This window comes from Apium graveolens, chromosome 6 (assembly GCF_009905375.1).
Source record: "Apium graveolens cultivar Ventura chromosome 6, ASM990537v1, whole genome shotgun sequence".
Taxonomy (NCBI): Eukaryota; Viridiplantae; Streptophyta; class Magnoliopsida; order Apiales; family Apiaceae; genus Apium; species Apium graveolens.
In genome coordinates this window covers 151636451-151651292 of record NC_133652.1, presented here as the reverse complement: position 1 = coordinate 151651292, position 14842 = coordinate 151636451, and positions in this window count along the sequence as shown.

Here is a 14842-nt window from a genome sequence, read left to right as displayed (position 1 = left end):
TTTATCTACCTTTATTAATCTGTTCATTTAGGGTGTTTTGTTATCATCAAGTTTCTCTTAATTTATGGCTACAATTTCAGTAGACATAAATTGGTGGAGATTGTTAGGAATATGTTGTGAACTTGATGATAAGTTGAACAAAACACATTAGTAGATTTAACTTAGTATTTTTGTAGCTCTCGACGAATGTTCTAATATAGTCCCGACGGATGAACTTTATAGTCCCGACGGATGATAATTTAACATCCATCGAGAGTGTAACTTATGTAACAATAAGTATTGTAACACATTTATACAAACAACAATATTTTAGTTGAGTATATATTGCAGGATTCTTTGAATCATGTTGACTACTAGATTGATATGCATAATAGGTTGGCTAATTGTAAATATAAGATATCTTGTAATTTTGCATAAGTGAAATAGAATCAAGTGACAGAAAGACTCCCGGCAGATGATCTACAAAGGCTCCCGACAGATAATCAACAAGGCTCCCGACGGATGATCAACACAGTCCCGACGGATGATAATATTCAAAATAGCAGTTGACAATGACAACACAGTCACATGCATCAGATGTTTGCAAATGGAATGTGGAAGCCTAATTGCAGGATTTAGAGAACAAAGAAGCATTACCATTTTCATGCAATTATGAAGATATTCAAAGATGCTGGATTGAGTAATGTAGCAGCATGAAGTTAGACTAGATTCAATTTGTCTTTTTATCTTGTCTTACTATCATGTAACTTGGAGATATATAAACCAAATGTAGCAAGTAGAACAACTTAACTGAGTATTTTCAGAGAGATAGAAAAGGCTGTATCCGTTAAGAATCTCTTTATAATTCTGTAAGTTCTCTTGTAAGCAGTTGTGTGCTATTCAAGTATCACCGAGTTCTCAACTTTATATATATCTCTGGTGGATAAGTTCAAATCCACCAGAAAGTTTTAAAGCTTTGTGTTTTATTACTTTGTGTTTTGATTTTTATTATATTCTCATTCCGCACTTCTTGCAAAATCAAACACAGTTATATTTTAAATAAGAACATTCTTAAAATCAGAAAAGTAGCCAGAATTCATTCAACCCCCTTCTATAATTCTTATTACATTGTTTGGGATTAACAGTCATCCTCTGAGTCATCAATAGGTGGGTCCTCCGGTTCAGGAGTAGGGTCGTGCTCAAATGGCATAACATCATCAACAGGGTCAACCTCCCCTATAGGCTCCACTGGTACCTGACACTATAGGCAAGGTGTTACTAACATATAGTCGAGATTCCCTTGAGGGTAAAACCGTCAAGACTACACCATGCAGTCTGACGACGAACTCGATTTGAGTTCTGACTGATTATTATTATTATGTCTATATATTTTATCTCCTATCGTTTACAAGATTTGATAACCAAAGGCTCTGATACCATTTCTGTGATCCCCTAAATCCGGGGTCAGGGATCTAGGAGGCCACGTTATCTTGAATTATGTTTAACACTTATATTACACAACATTATATATATATATTCACACATCTATAACCCCACATACACACTTACATATTACTGTCTTGAAAATGAACCATACATTACGAGAGTTATTAAATCCGCAAAGTGATAGTTATTATAGACCAAAAGTAATTAAGTCTTACCATGAGTGTAACCTCTACTTATGGTTAGACCGGTGGCCAAATATAGGTTTTTTTGTTACTACCTTACATAAGTTATACTTAAATATAAGCCGGACTACAAAAAACTGAAACCCAATCCAGCTTATACGGTCTACCTGTGGCACTGCACCAAACAATCTATGGAAAAGCTGGCCATTTCCTACTCGCTTCCGGGCTGTGAGCTTTCTGACCGGAATCTTGGTTCACTGTTGTGTTGTGTCATTTTAAGAAAACAAGTATGAGTTATAATGCTCAACATAATAATATACAGTATGAAAAGACTGTATAAAAAATTTATATATGATTCCGTATATGGATATATGTTTGTTTAAAGTAGTTTTTCTTGGTGATACACACCTCTTTTCAGAATAATTTTTTGATTGACTTATTAGTCTGCAAATACCTTAATGGTAAACCCAACACCTAGGCTTGAGTTACGGTATTGCATCTCAATTCCAAATGGAAGAATAGGACATTCACCGGAGCCCCCGAAATACGATGATCAGTCGTATAGCGGTAAATAATTTTTGTTTTATACTAGTAGAAGGACGACTTCCATACATCCAGTTGTCACCCTTTCCGCATTTGGGCATATTATGTGTGGCCCATACATCCAGGCTTTCCACATACTTCACACGTTTGCATGTGGCACAGCAGAGTCTACCCTTCCTTGTCCTTTTAAAGAGACTTATTATAAATATGGAACTCGAATTATGTCGAAGTTCTCCGATCTTTTCGGAGGAAGACAGTACTAAAAATATGTGTTGACCGTATATATAGGTAAATATACGAGTATTAATGAATATCTGATATAATATAGGTATATATATGTACTTCCGAGAATTTTCAGAGAAAGTACTAAGATAATGTGAGTTGACCGTTGTCAACAAATAAGTATTTAAGGGGGAGTTTCTTTTAACACTATAGTCAAAATATTTAAAATATGTCAAGATAATATTTTTTGACTATTCGAAAGTATTAATGTGATTTTCTGAAACTTAGAAAATATTTTTAAATAGGTTTTATGATTTTGAAATGATTTTAAATCATTTAATAAATATTTACTGATTAAATAATAATTATTAAATAATTATACCTCGAATAATTCTATTTTAAAAAAATATTTAAAATAATATTCCTCAACTAATTTATGTTTAATAATTTAATTTAATTTATAAAATATTAAGTAATTGAAATTGAAATAAAATAATTATTGGAGAATACTTCTCTTATTTAAATGAATATCTGAAATAATATTCATTATTCGAGTAATTAAATATAATAGAGGGAATACGATCTTTGGAAATCATTTTTAAATAACTTCGAGGTAATTTAATATTTCGCAAGGGGACATTGAGTCCCTTGGAATAAAATAAGTACGGACTTTTAATTGCCCAAAATATCTCCGGAATGATTCCCGGGTTTATACTTTATAAAAGCTGACCGACTCTCGGTCTTATAACTTGTACATCACGCTCTATCATAGCGTAAAAATATTCTACGATATAATCATCGTAAAGCCAATCATTATTGATACGTAAAAACTCGTATTTTACTATCATGATAAACATGACATTTGTATGAAAGACGATAAAACAATCTTCACAACACAAGAGTATATGGAACAGGGTTCGTAAACTTGCGTTGGTGTTTTGAGGTGGAGGGTGCTCTAGAGTTCGTCCGGAAATCTAAAATCAAGAACTTTTGTAACTTCTGGGAAATTTACGTCTGTATTATATCATATTTATAATAATTTTTGTGTGTTAATGTGTCATTTATGTGGAATTAACTGTCAAACCCTAATTGCTATGTGTTATGTGCATTCTGTGTCGTCCCGGTATTTTTAAAATATTTTTCAGATACTTCATTTTTGCATTCATAGCTTTCATTTCAAAAGTTTTACGACCCGAAACATGATTTTAAAGCAGGTATTTCAAATAAAATAATGGGCCTTATTTTTCATCAAACGGCTTTTACCATCGCATTATTCTGAACATCTAAGTATTTTACAAATTTTCTTGTTTCGAGAAAAATGACTTTTCCGGGCCCCATTGGGTGTTAAAACCCCCCACAAAAATCACATTTTTATTTTTATAAAATTATAGGACTTTCATTTATACCATTTCTTTGTATTTTTGCATTATTCACAATTTTTGGGAAATTTTGGCATATATATTGTATATATAAAATATTTATAAATTAAATTTTAATACTCAAAAATTATAAAATTAGGGGCTTATTAATTTTAAAAGATGTAGAATTAGGGCCTTAATTTTAATTAGGAGTATCATTTTACTACTATAAATAGCCTAATTTTTATTTAATTAATTATGATTAATCATTAAAAATCAGAAAAATTCACAAAATTCTCTGAAATCGGGTCGGGAAGAACAGGGTCGGGTCAGGAATTCAAGCCGTGATTTCTCACTAATTACAACATCAAATCGTGTGATTCAAGTACCCAAATCGAAGGTTTTGATCTGTTCGTTCTGTTTCTAGCATCAATGTCATGTTTTAATCCATAGTTTTTGATTTTTGATTTCTAGGGTTTATGTTCAAATTAGGGCTTTTTGATTCTAGGGTTATTATGATGTTTTGATGATTGAAATAGCTTTGTTAGAGTATTTATAGTCGATTCATAGTGTTTAATTGCATAAACGATTCCTGGATAGTGATTCACGATTATTAGGGTTTATGTCCAATTTTCAAATCATAACTCCGTAATTTCTATGAATATTTGGTTCTTGAAATGTTAGGGCTTCGATTATATGTGTTCTTAGCTTCAGTTTGCACTATAGAATGTTTGATTTCATGTACGATTCTGTGATTCCGATTCTTGGCCGGAGTTGATGTCGGTTGTGATCGGAGATGGAGATTCTGTGATGCTTTTGGTTCATTTTGGCCGGAGTTATATTGTTTAGTTGATGTGGGATTGAAACCATGTGAAAAACGATCCAAACCAAGTCGTTTTTGGCCTGAAATTGGCCCACCGGAATCTGCTCCGGTGGCCGGTTTCTGGGAAAATTCCAGTCATGTTCTTCATGACCCGGAATCCAACCTGTTTCCAGAACCCAGTTATGATATGAAATTGTCAGGGATTGATTTCTGACAATTGTTTCTGGAAATTATTTTTACTTTTATTTTATTTTAATTATAAAATCAGTTTTTTTTTTATTTTATGAATTGATTAATTAATTATTTAATTAATTGATTTATATTATAAATAATTCTGAAATATTTTCTAAAAATCAGATTTAATTATTTTCTTAATTATTTATTATTTATTTATTTATTATTTATTAATTATTTAAAAAAATGATTAATTATTTTGATAAATAATCAAATAATTTTTAATAAATCATAATAAATTCATTTTAATTCCAAATATTATAGAAAAATTATTTTCAGTTCTGATTTTTGTTAAATAATTATTAAAAAATTATTTTAGGGTTTAAAAAGTAATAATGATTTATATTGAATAATAAATTGAATTATCTGTGTTTAATTGATATTAAGTAGACCGTTAGTCCGATTCGAGCGCAAGGAAAGCCCTTTGACTCAGAAAAATGAAATAATTTCATTAAAAATAATATTAAAACCTAATTTCTTCTAGAAATTAGTTGACCTTATTATTTATTTGATTATAAGCCGAATTGCGTGCCAAGAGGAGTCCGATAAATTCCGAAAAATAGGGAACGAGTTAGATAATGATCAGTTAAGCGATCAGCAAGTCGATTTTGATTCTAAAAATTATTTTAACTATAAAAATGATTATGTGACTTATGTGCTTATGTGTATTATGTGGTTAATAGAGTTTTACTTGCTAATATATAATATACGAGTCAATCATAAGCGCATGGGTAGACAATAGGAACGATGTGAAGTCGGTTCAAGACGCAATTGAAGTACGAAATGACTAAACCAGTCTATTTCTCTAACAGAAGCTAAGCCAGTAAGGCAGGTTGAGTCGGTGATAGAAGAAGGTGATATAATTGAAGTGAGTCGCGCAGAAGGCAAGTTTTTCCCCTATTCTAATTTCAGAATAGTGATATTTCTTTAGATTCTTATCACGCTTGCACTCTTTTGACTCTTGTTCATAAACACTGATACACACTTGTTATTCTGTTGTTCATATTCATTTCGATTCTTGATTTCTCCTTTTTTTTGAATTCCTTATTCATATTCCAATTGTTACTCACATATATTGATATATTCTGGTGATTAGAATATATCAAAGCATACCGATTATTCCGGATCTACTCCATAGACTGGATAATGATATTTTTGGGGATTAAGTTTACTTAATCCTAAGGACCGGACATAACCGGATCCTTGAGATGGGTCGTAGTGCCTGGGTGCCTGACTGGATCTATATAGTGGGATATAGATCTGCACTGTATCCTGGCTGATCAGCAGGGTATAGATGCGAACTTCTGTCCAGTTTAGTTCGTTTGTACTCGCCAGCAGTGGCCTTCTTCCTATTCTCGCGGGGTTATATCTTTGCAGATATACCCAGATTACCTTTTCATTTAAACTGCTTTAACACTGTTTATATTTTGCGGACTTGTTGAGCAATTTTTGGCTCACCCCTTTTTGTTGTTATTCACCTTATTATTTTCAGTTAAGAAGGAATATGAAACCCATCAGGACTCGAGTGGTAAAGAAGCGGGTCAAGCCTCGGGATCTTCTCATACCCAAGGTGTTGATCCCAATCCAGGGAGAAAGTTTTGAGTTGCCCGAACAGGTGGAATGTAGATAGTTAGTGTGTGTGTTTGAATAAAATATGAAATTGATTTAAAACTGGTTAGACAATGGTTTGTAATAAAGAGAGTTGTAAGATTTTGAATTTGGTTTGTAATAAAGTAGTTAGTGGTTCTTGTTTTCATACTTCAACCTAAAAAGATCCTGGTTAATATTAAAGGGGTTTAGATATATTTCTTTATTATTTGTCATTCAGATTGTACATGTTTGGTGAATAGCTAGTAACCCCCAGACTTATACCCCGGGTCTGGAGGGCATTGCAATATTTATCGTTCCGTTAGATTCGAATCGTATTTATTGCCACTTGGTAAATATGCAATACTTACTATCATTTCAATAAGTACGAGTACTTGTTAAATTCGTTTTCTTTCATAATCCTTTACGTCCATTAATCTCTTTTAAATTTTGTCACTCGGCTTCACTCATTCTTAAGGATTTTTACTCGCGCGATCTTGGCTCTGACATTTTTATAAAATTAAAAAATCCAAATTTTAACTTGAAATTTTTATGGCAGTTAATATTTCATTTCTTACTCTCTAAAAAAAATTTCATAATATTTTAATACTTTTAAGTCGGTCATTTCTATTTCCAAAATTCGTAATTCGTAGCAGTTTTTATCGCGTAAATCGTTTTCACTAAAATGGGCTTAACTTTTGAACTGTAAATCAAAATCAAGTGATTCAAGCGCCTAAATGATACTTACAACAAGATCTATCATTTTCGATTCTTACTTTTCAATAAATCACAGTTTACACTTTATGTATTTCTGCAGTAAGCGTAAGGTTATGATTTATTCGGTTTATCGACATTACGCTCACGATTTGAGTTTTGTTTCGCTCTAAACTACTAATCAATAACCAAAAATAATCATACCATCATCTTAACACTTAATCCTCTCAAAAATATCAAGTTCTTGAGGCCACAACATCAACCTTAGCATCTAACTAACTAATCATCAAGAAACCAACATAACAATCATCAAAACTAGGTTTATAACTAAGATCCATGTTTTTCTTGAAACTTAAACCTTAAACAAAGTTTGGTTAAAGATTTATACCTTTCTTTATAGCTTGGAAGGTGTTCTTAGTGATGGATGATGATGGATTTTAATCACAGCGGGGCATGACAAAACACTTTTACACATACAAAATCCAAATAAAAGCATATAAATCATGGTAAAAATATAGGGATCGAATCTAACCATTAAAATAATTCGGAGACAACGATCAGAGATCCTTAACAGTTGCTCCTCAAGTGTGAAGCATTCCACCGGTATCCACCAAGAAAACGATGTTAAGGAGGAGGAAGGAGGTGGAGAGAATTGGGTTTTCCAAACTTTTTGGGTTTTTTGGGGTTCGAATAAAAATAGGGTCTATAATAGTATATTTATAGGCAAAATTTTCAGCTGAAAGTTTCCCATAAATATTATTATTATTATCCCATTTATTATTCTCATTAATAATTAAAACACCTTTTAATTATTAATCCTTTTTCTAAACACTTTAGAAATAATTCTCTCTCTTGATTTAATTTCCAAAAATTAAATCCTTAATTAATAATATTAAGAACTTTTCTTAATTAATTTATAATCAATTAAATCTCATTTAATCAATTATTAAATTTGCCAATTAATTATTTATTTCACAAATAAATAATTATTAGCCATTATTAATTAATTCCTCCACCATAAAACCATTCTCTTTTTATGGTGTGACCCTGTAGGTTCAATATTAAACCGGTAGTAGAAATAAATAATAATAAAACTATTTTATCATTATTTATATAAATTCTCTAATTTATTAAATATGATTAATTAATTAATCATATTTATTCTACATCGTGAGGGATACTTCTCAGCATATCGCGACTATCCGAATAATATGAATTCACTGCTTAGAATACCCAGAACCTATTCAGTGAATAGTTACCGTACAATAAACTCCTTCTACCCTACAATGTCCTGATTAAATACAAGGCATGGATCTCGTGTCAAGCCTATCTAATTTAATCACTTGCTTACCATTTACTATGCGTAATTCTATGCAAATTAGAAACTCCTTTCTAATTTCATTCACTCTGGCCAGAGATTCCTAAACTAGCATAAGTGGATCAGCCTTGAACATTCACTTCCTTCACTAGAAGGGGTAGATCCTATATTGATCATACACTATCTTCGTGTACAAATTCCTATACCCAGTAGAGCCCTAATAATTATCCCTGGAGACTAAGAACTAAACCAAAGCATAGTTCAGTGTACACAAGATGACTATGATGACCTCAAGTCTAAGGATACTTGTACAACTATCACTATGTGAACAACTGCTGACACGTGAGTGAACTCCATCAGTTGTTCATCTGGGCGAGTCATGTTCAGTGAACTTATTCTATAATAAGCACCTACATACTAGCTATAGTGTCACCACACAAATATCTATGAGAACAGACATCCTTCATAATGAAGCAAGCATAGTATGTACCGATCTTTGCGGATTATTAATTACCAGTTAGTAATCCTACGACCAGGAACTATTTAAGTTTAGATTTATCATCTTTTTAGGTCTCACTATTATGATCTCATCATAATCCATAAAAAGCTTTACTCTAAACTATGGTATATCTTATTTAAACACTTAAATAGATAAAGCCCGTAATAAAAACAAAACAAGTCTTTTATTAATATCAATGAAATCAAAACAGATTACATAAAAGTTATTCCTAAATCCTCATACATGATTGGACTTAGGACATATTCCTTTCAATCTCCCACTTGTACTAAAACCAATCACTCTGGTATCTAATACCCATCTTGTCTTTATGACGATCAAAGTGACTTTCATAAAGTAGCTTTATGCGTGGGTCTGCTATGTTGTTATGTGTGTCAACTCTAATTCAATACAATATAAGAAATGTTACCGCGCTCCCACTAACCCTTTTGTAGACGCATGGTTCATCTACATTTTTGATAAAATTAAACTCTTTGATTGTCTCATCAAAACGAATGTTCCATCTTTCGAGAAGCTTGCTTTAAACTAAATATGGTTCGCAGTAGCTTACACACTAGGCTTTCATTTCCCTTGGAAAGAAAACCATCTGGCTATATGCTAGATCTCATAGTCGTAGTAAGCAGCAATCGCAAGCAAAATCCGAACTGATTTTAACAGGGCTATAGGTAAAAGGTTTCATCAAAGTCAATCCATTGCCTTTGTTTGAATCCTTTTGGCAAAAGCCTGGCCTTAAAGGTCTCCACCTGGCCATCTGCTCTAATCATTCTTTTGTATCCCGTATACATAAGTTTCATTCCGGATTTCATGGCACTTTGCCATTTCTCTGAGTCAACACTACTCATAGCCTCATTATAGGTCACAGGGTCGTCATCATCAATGATCGACAACTCATTGTCATTCTCAATGACAAGGCCATAATACCTCTCAGGTTGGCGAGACACTCTCCCTGATCTATGAATGGGCTGTTCCACAAAAGGTTGTTCAGTCAGAACAGGTGTTTCCACTCGATCTGTAGTAGTTTGTGCTTCTTGAACTTCATCAAGTTCAATTTTGCTCCCACTGATTCCTTCAAGGATAAACTCCTTTTCCAAGAAGGTAGCATGTCTGGAGACAAACACCCGATGATCGGTGTAAAAGTAATATCCTAAAGTCTCTTTAGGATATCCCACAAAACTACATTTTACGGATCGATATTCTAGCTTATCTGGGTCAACTTACTTGACATAAGCTGGACATCCCCAAATCTTAACGTGTTTAAGACTCGGTTTCCGTTCTTTCCATATCTCATACGAAGTTTGAGGAACAGATTTGGAAGGTACCTTATTCAGTAAATATGCTGAGGTTTCCAATGCATAACCCCATAGGAATACTGGAAGATTTTCATAGCTCATCATGGACAGAACTATGTCTAACAAAGTTCGATTTCTCCTTTCAGATACCAATCTGGAGGAGTCCACTGAGAGACTATACCATTTACTTTGAGATAATCTAGAAACATTACATTAAAGTATTCACCACCTCGATCTGATCGAAGAGTTATAATACTATATTTGGTTGTTTCTCCACTTCATACTTATATTCTTTGAACTTTTCAAAGGCCTCAGACTTGTGTTTCATCAAGCACATATCCGAATCCAGATCTATCATCTATGAAAGTAATGAAGTATAAAAATCCACCCATGGCTTGCGTAGACATTGGTCCACATACATCTGTGTGTACCATTCCTAGCAAATTTGCAGCCCTCTCTCTATGTCTACTAAATGGAGACTGCAGTGCCACAATGAAGTGAGATTTTCATCATCCATTTTCTTTTATTAGTTTGTTCAATCTGAAGTAAATTATGTCACATTTATACAGACCATTATTTAAAGTACCACGTCCATAAAGAATATTATCTCGAAGAATAGAACATTCATTATTCTCAATAATAAATGAAAATCCAGCCAAGTCTAACATGGGAATAATATTCCTCACAATCGAGGGAACAAAATAACAATTATTTAAAACAATAGTCTTGCCCGTAGGCATATGTAAATGAAATGATTCTACATCTTTAGCAGCAACTCTTGCTCCATTTCCCATCAGTAGAATCACCTCCTCTTCCTCAAGAGTCCTACTTCTCCTTGGTCCCTGCAACAAATTGCAGATTTGAGAACCACAGGCGGTATCTAATACCCAAGTAGAAATTTGATTTAATGACATATTCACTTCTATCATGAACATACCTGAATCAGAAGTGGTAGTCTCACTACCCTTCTTCTTCTTCAATTCTGCAAGGTAAACCTTGCAATTACTCTTCCAGTGCCCCACCTTGTTACAGTGAAAGCAAACAACTTTGCTCTTGGGGTCTTCAGCTTTTGGTTGAACCGGCTTTTCTTCACCTACTTTCTTCTTCTTGGAAGAGTTCCTCTTCCTTTTCTTAGGATTGAAACCTTCACCAATGAGAAGAACAGAACTCTTCTTAGGGGGGAAATTCGATTCCGCAGTCTTCAACATGTTGTGGAGTTCAGGCAGGCTGACATCCAACTTATTCATGTGAAAGTTCATAACAAACTGCGAGAACGAACTCGGAAGCGATTGCAAGACCAAGTCTTGGCTCAGCTCCCCATCCATGGCAAAACCAAGTTGTCCAAGACGTTCAATCAAATTGATCATCTTAAGTACATGGTCATTCACAGATGATCCCTCAGACATCCTACAACCGAACAACTCCTTTGATATCTCATATCGAGCTGTCCTCCCCGCCACATCATACAACTCTTGTAGATGCATTAGGATAGTGTGAGCATCCATATGCTCATGTTGCTTCTGTAGCTCAATGTTCATGGAAGCTAGCATGATGCATTGAGCAATATTTGCATCATCTATCCACTTACGATACACAACATGTTCATCATTATGTGCATCACTAGCAGGTTCAGTAGGCTTAGGTGAGTCAATCACGTATTCCAGCTTCTCAATCCTGAGAACAATTCTCAAGTTTCGAAGCCAGTCAGCATAATTAGGACCAGTCAATTTGTGAGCATCTAGTATGCTCCTGAGTGATAGTGCAGAAGACATAATTTATATTGTAAATCTGTAAATGATAAACACATAACAACACTTAGAAAATATTTGATTTCATTTCATAACACTATATGAATCGGGTCTTTATTCATAAGTGGCTCCCACTAGTTTATCTAATTTATTCAACCCCCTACGTGAAAAAATTAAGCATTCATAATGCTAGTGGGAATAGGGATCCTACATTCCATTACACAACCCCGGCTGTGGCACGAAACGCCATGTAATGTTCAATAGGCAGACAACTCTTGTCAATTACATCTAATGTTATTCCCTAATCAAACTTTAGCCTCTTGAATAATTGAGTCACGGCTGTGGCACGACAAACTCAATATTCTAAGTCAAGTCTAACCCAATATTCCGTACAATTGAATCAGTCCCCAAAGGCCCACGGCTGTGGCATGTAACGACCTTTAGATTCTTATTCAATGTACACATCTCTATGTAATAGACAAGTATTTCTTATTTCCAAATCAAAGCCCTCGGCTGTGGCACGAAACGACAATGATTCAAAAATAAGAACTACTTTTCTATCATGTTGGAAGGCTATGACCGACACAAGCCCGTTGTGTCATTAGCCAATTACTACTTGATATTATTTAATTTTAGAGGGATTATATTACGTTACAATCATAATCATATTATAAAGAGATTCTTCCTTCTAAATTAAATATTTCAAATCAATAATCAATAATCAGATGATTCCCAGATCGGGTGGAGCATTGTCAAGAAGCGTCACTTAATAACCCTTTCTTACAGATAGAAATCTGTTGTTGACAGAATCATCCTTTCTCTCATATTGAAATCCCATATTCAATTACATGTTTCATAAACACAAGAATCTCATGATTGTATTCATAATATTATTATTAAGGTTATGAAACAATTTCACTATACTAGGTTGTCTAACAAACGCCTTATGTTCATTTAAGTTCACCTAAATCTATCATCGCATGATAAACTAAGCATATATCATATATATAAACATGAATAAACATCAAGGTAGGCATGTTATATCATCTAGCACATTAGTCTAAGCATTATACATCATCTATGTATCACATGAAGCATTTAAAAGCAGTTAAAACAGTTTAAAACAGCTTTAAAACACTTTCGGAAATATAAAAAGTTCAAAACTTTTATATAAACTAAAATTGATCACTCCATTAGATCCGTCTCAGAAAAACGAATCCAACGGTATATTGCATGCCTAAAACGGAGTTACGAAACTCCCAGAAAATCAATTTTAATATGGACAGTCGGGCTGTAACGCATTACATGAACGCGTTACAAGCCATGTAACGCATTCCGGTGATGCGTTACAACCCTTTTAACCAATTAAAAGGTGTAACGCATTCCGTGAATGCGCCACAGGGTGTAACGCATTCCCGGAATGCGCGACACCCTCTCTTCTGCGTGCGCTGCACGCGCCTAACCCTGACAGTTGCCGCCGCCTGATCTGTCTTCTTCTTTTCCGTGCAGCCGTCCTTTTCTTTGCTTCCCGAGCCAACAGACAGATAAGACAGCAGCAGTACAGGTATATATACATACTTACAATCAATTTATATATATATGATTTATTTAATTACGAATTTAATTGTAAGAACTTCAAAAATTCATAATAAAAAATCTATACATCCTAAAATTATGAAAAAATACCCAGACGATCTACAACACTTGTAGAACCCAGATCAACATTCAAAATTATTCTGAGAAACGATTTCTCATCAGACAAAATTAATCCATGATATAACTTGTAAAAATCATAATTAATTCATACAAGCACATAAAATTCTGAAATTTTTACCACAGATCTATATACATACAACCTATGCTCTGATACCATTGTTGGATTTTTAAACGCAGTGGGGCATGGCAAAACACTTTTACACATACAAAATCCAAATAAAAGCATATAAATCATGGTAAAAACATAGGGATCGAATCTAACCTTTAAAATAATTCGGAGACAACGATCAGAGATCCTTAGCAGTTGCTCCTCAAGTGTGAAGCACTCCACCGGTATCCACCAAGAAAATGATGTTAAGGTGGAGGAAGGAGGTGGAGAGAATTGGGTTTTCTAAATTTTTTGGATTTTTTGGGGTTCGAATAAAAATAGGGTCTATAATAGTATATTTATAGGCAAAATTTTCAGCTGAAATTTTCCCATAAATATTATTATTATTATCCCATTTATTATTCTCATTAATAATTAAAACACCTTTTAATTATTAATCCTTTTTCTAAACACTTTAGAAATAATTCTCTCTCTTGATTTAATTTCCAAAAATTAAATCCTTAATTAATAATATTAAGAACTTTTCTTAATTAATTTATAATCAATTAAATCTCATTTAATCAATTATTAAATTTTCTAATTAATTATTTATTTCACAAATAAATAATTATTAGCCATTATTAATTAATTCCTCCACCATAAAACCATTCTCTTTTTATGGTGTGACCCTGTAGGTTCAATATTAAGCCGGTAGTAGAAATAAATAATAATAAAACTATTTTATCATTATTTATATAAATTCTCTAATTTATTAAATATGATTAATTAATTAATCATATTTATTCTACATCGTGAGGGATACTTCTCAGCATATCGCGACTATCCGGATAGTATGAATTCACTGCTTAGAATACCAAGAACCTATTCAGTGAATAGTTACCGTACAATAAACTCCTTCTACCCTACAATGTCCTGATTAAATACAAGGCATGGATCTCGTGTCAAGCCTATCTAATTTAATCACTTGCTTACCATTTACTATGCGTAGTTCTATGCAAATTAGAAACTCCTTTCTAATTTCATTCACTCTGGCCAGAGATTCCTGAACTAGCATAAG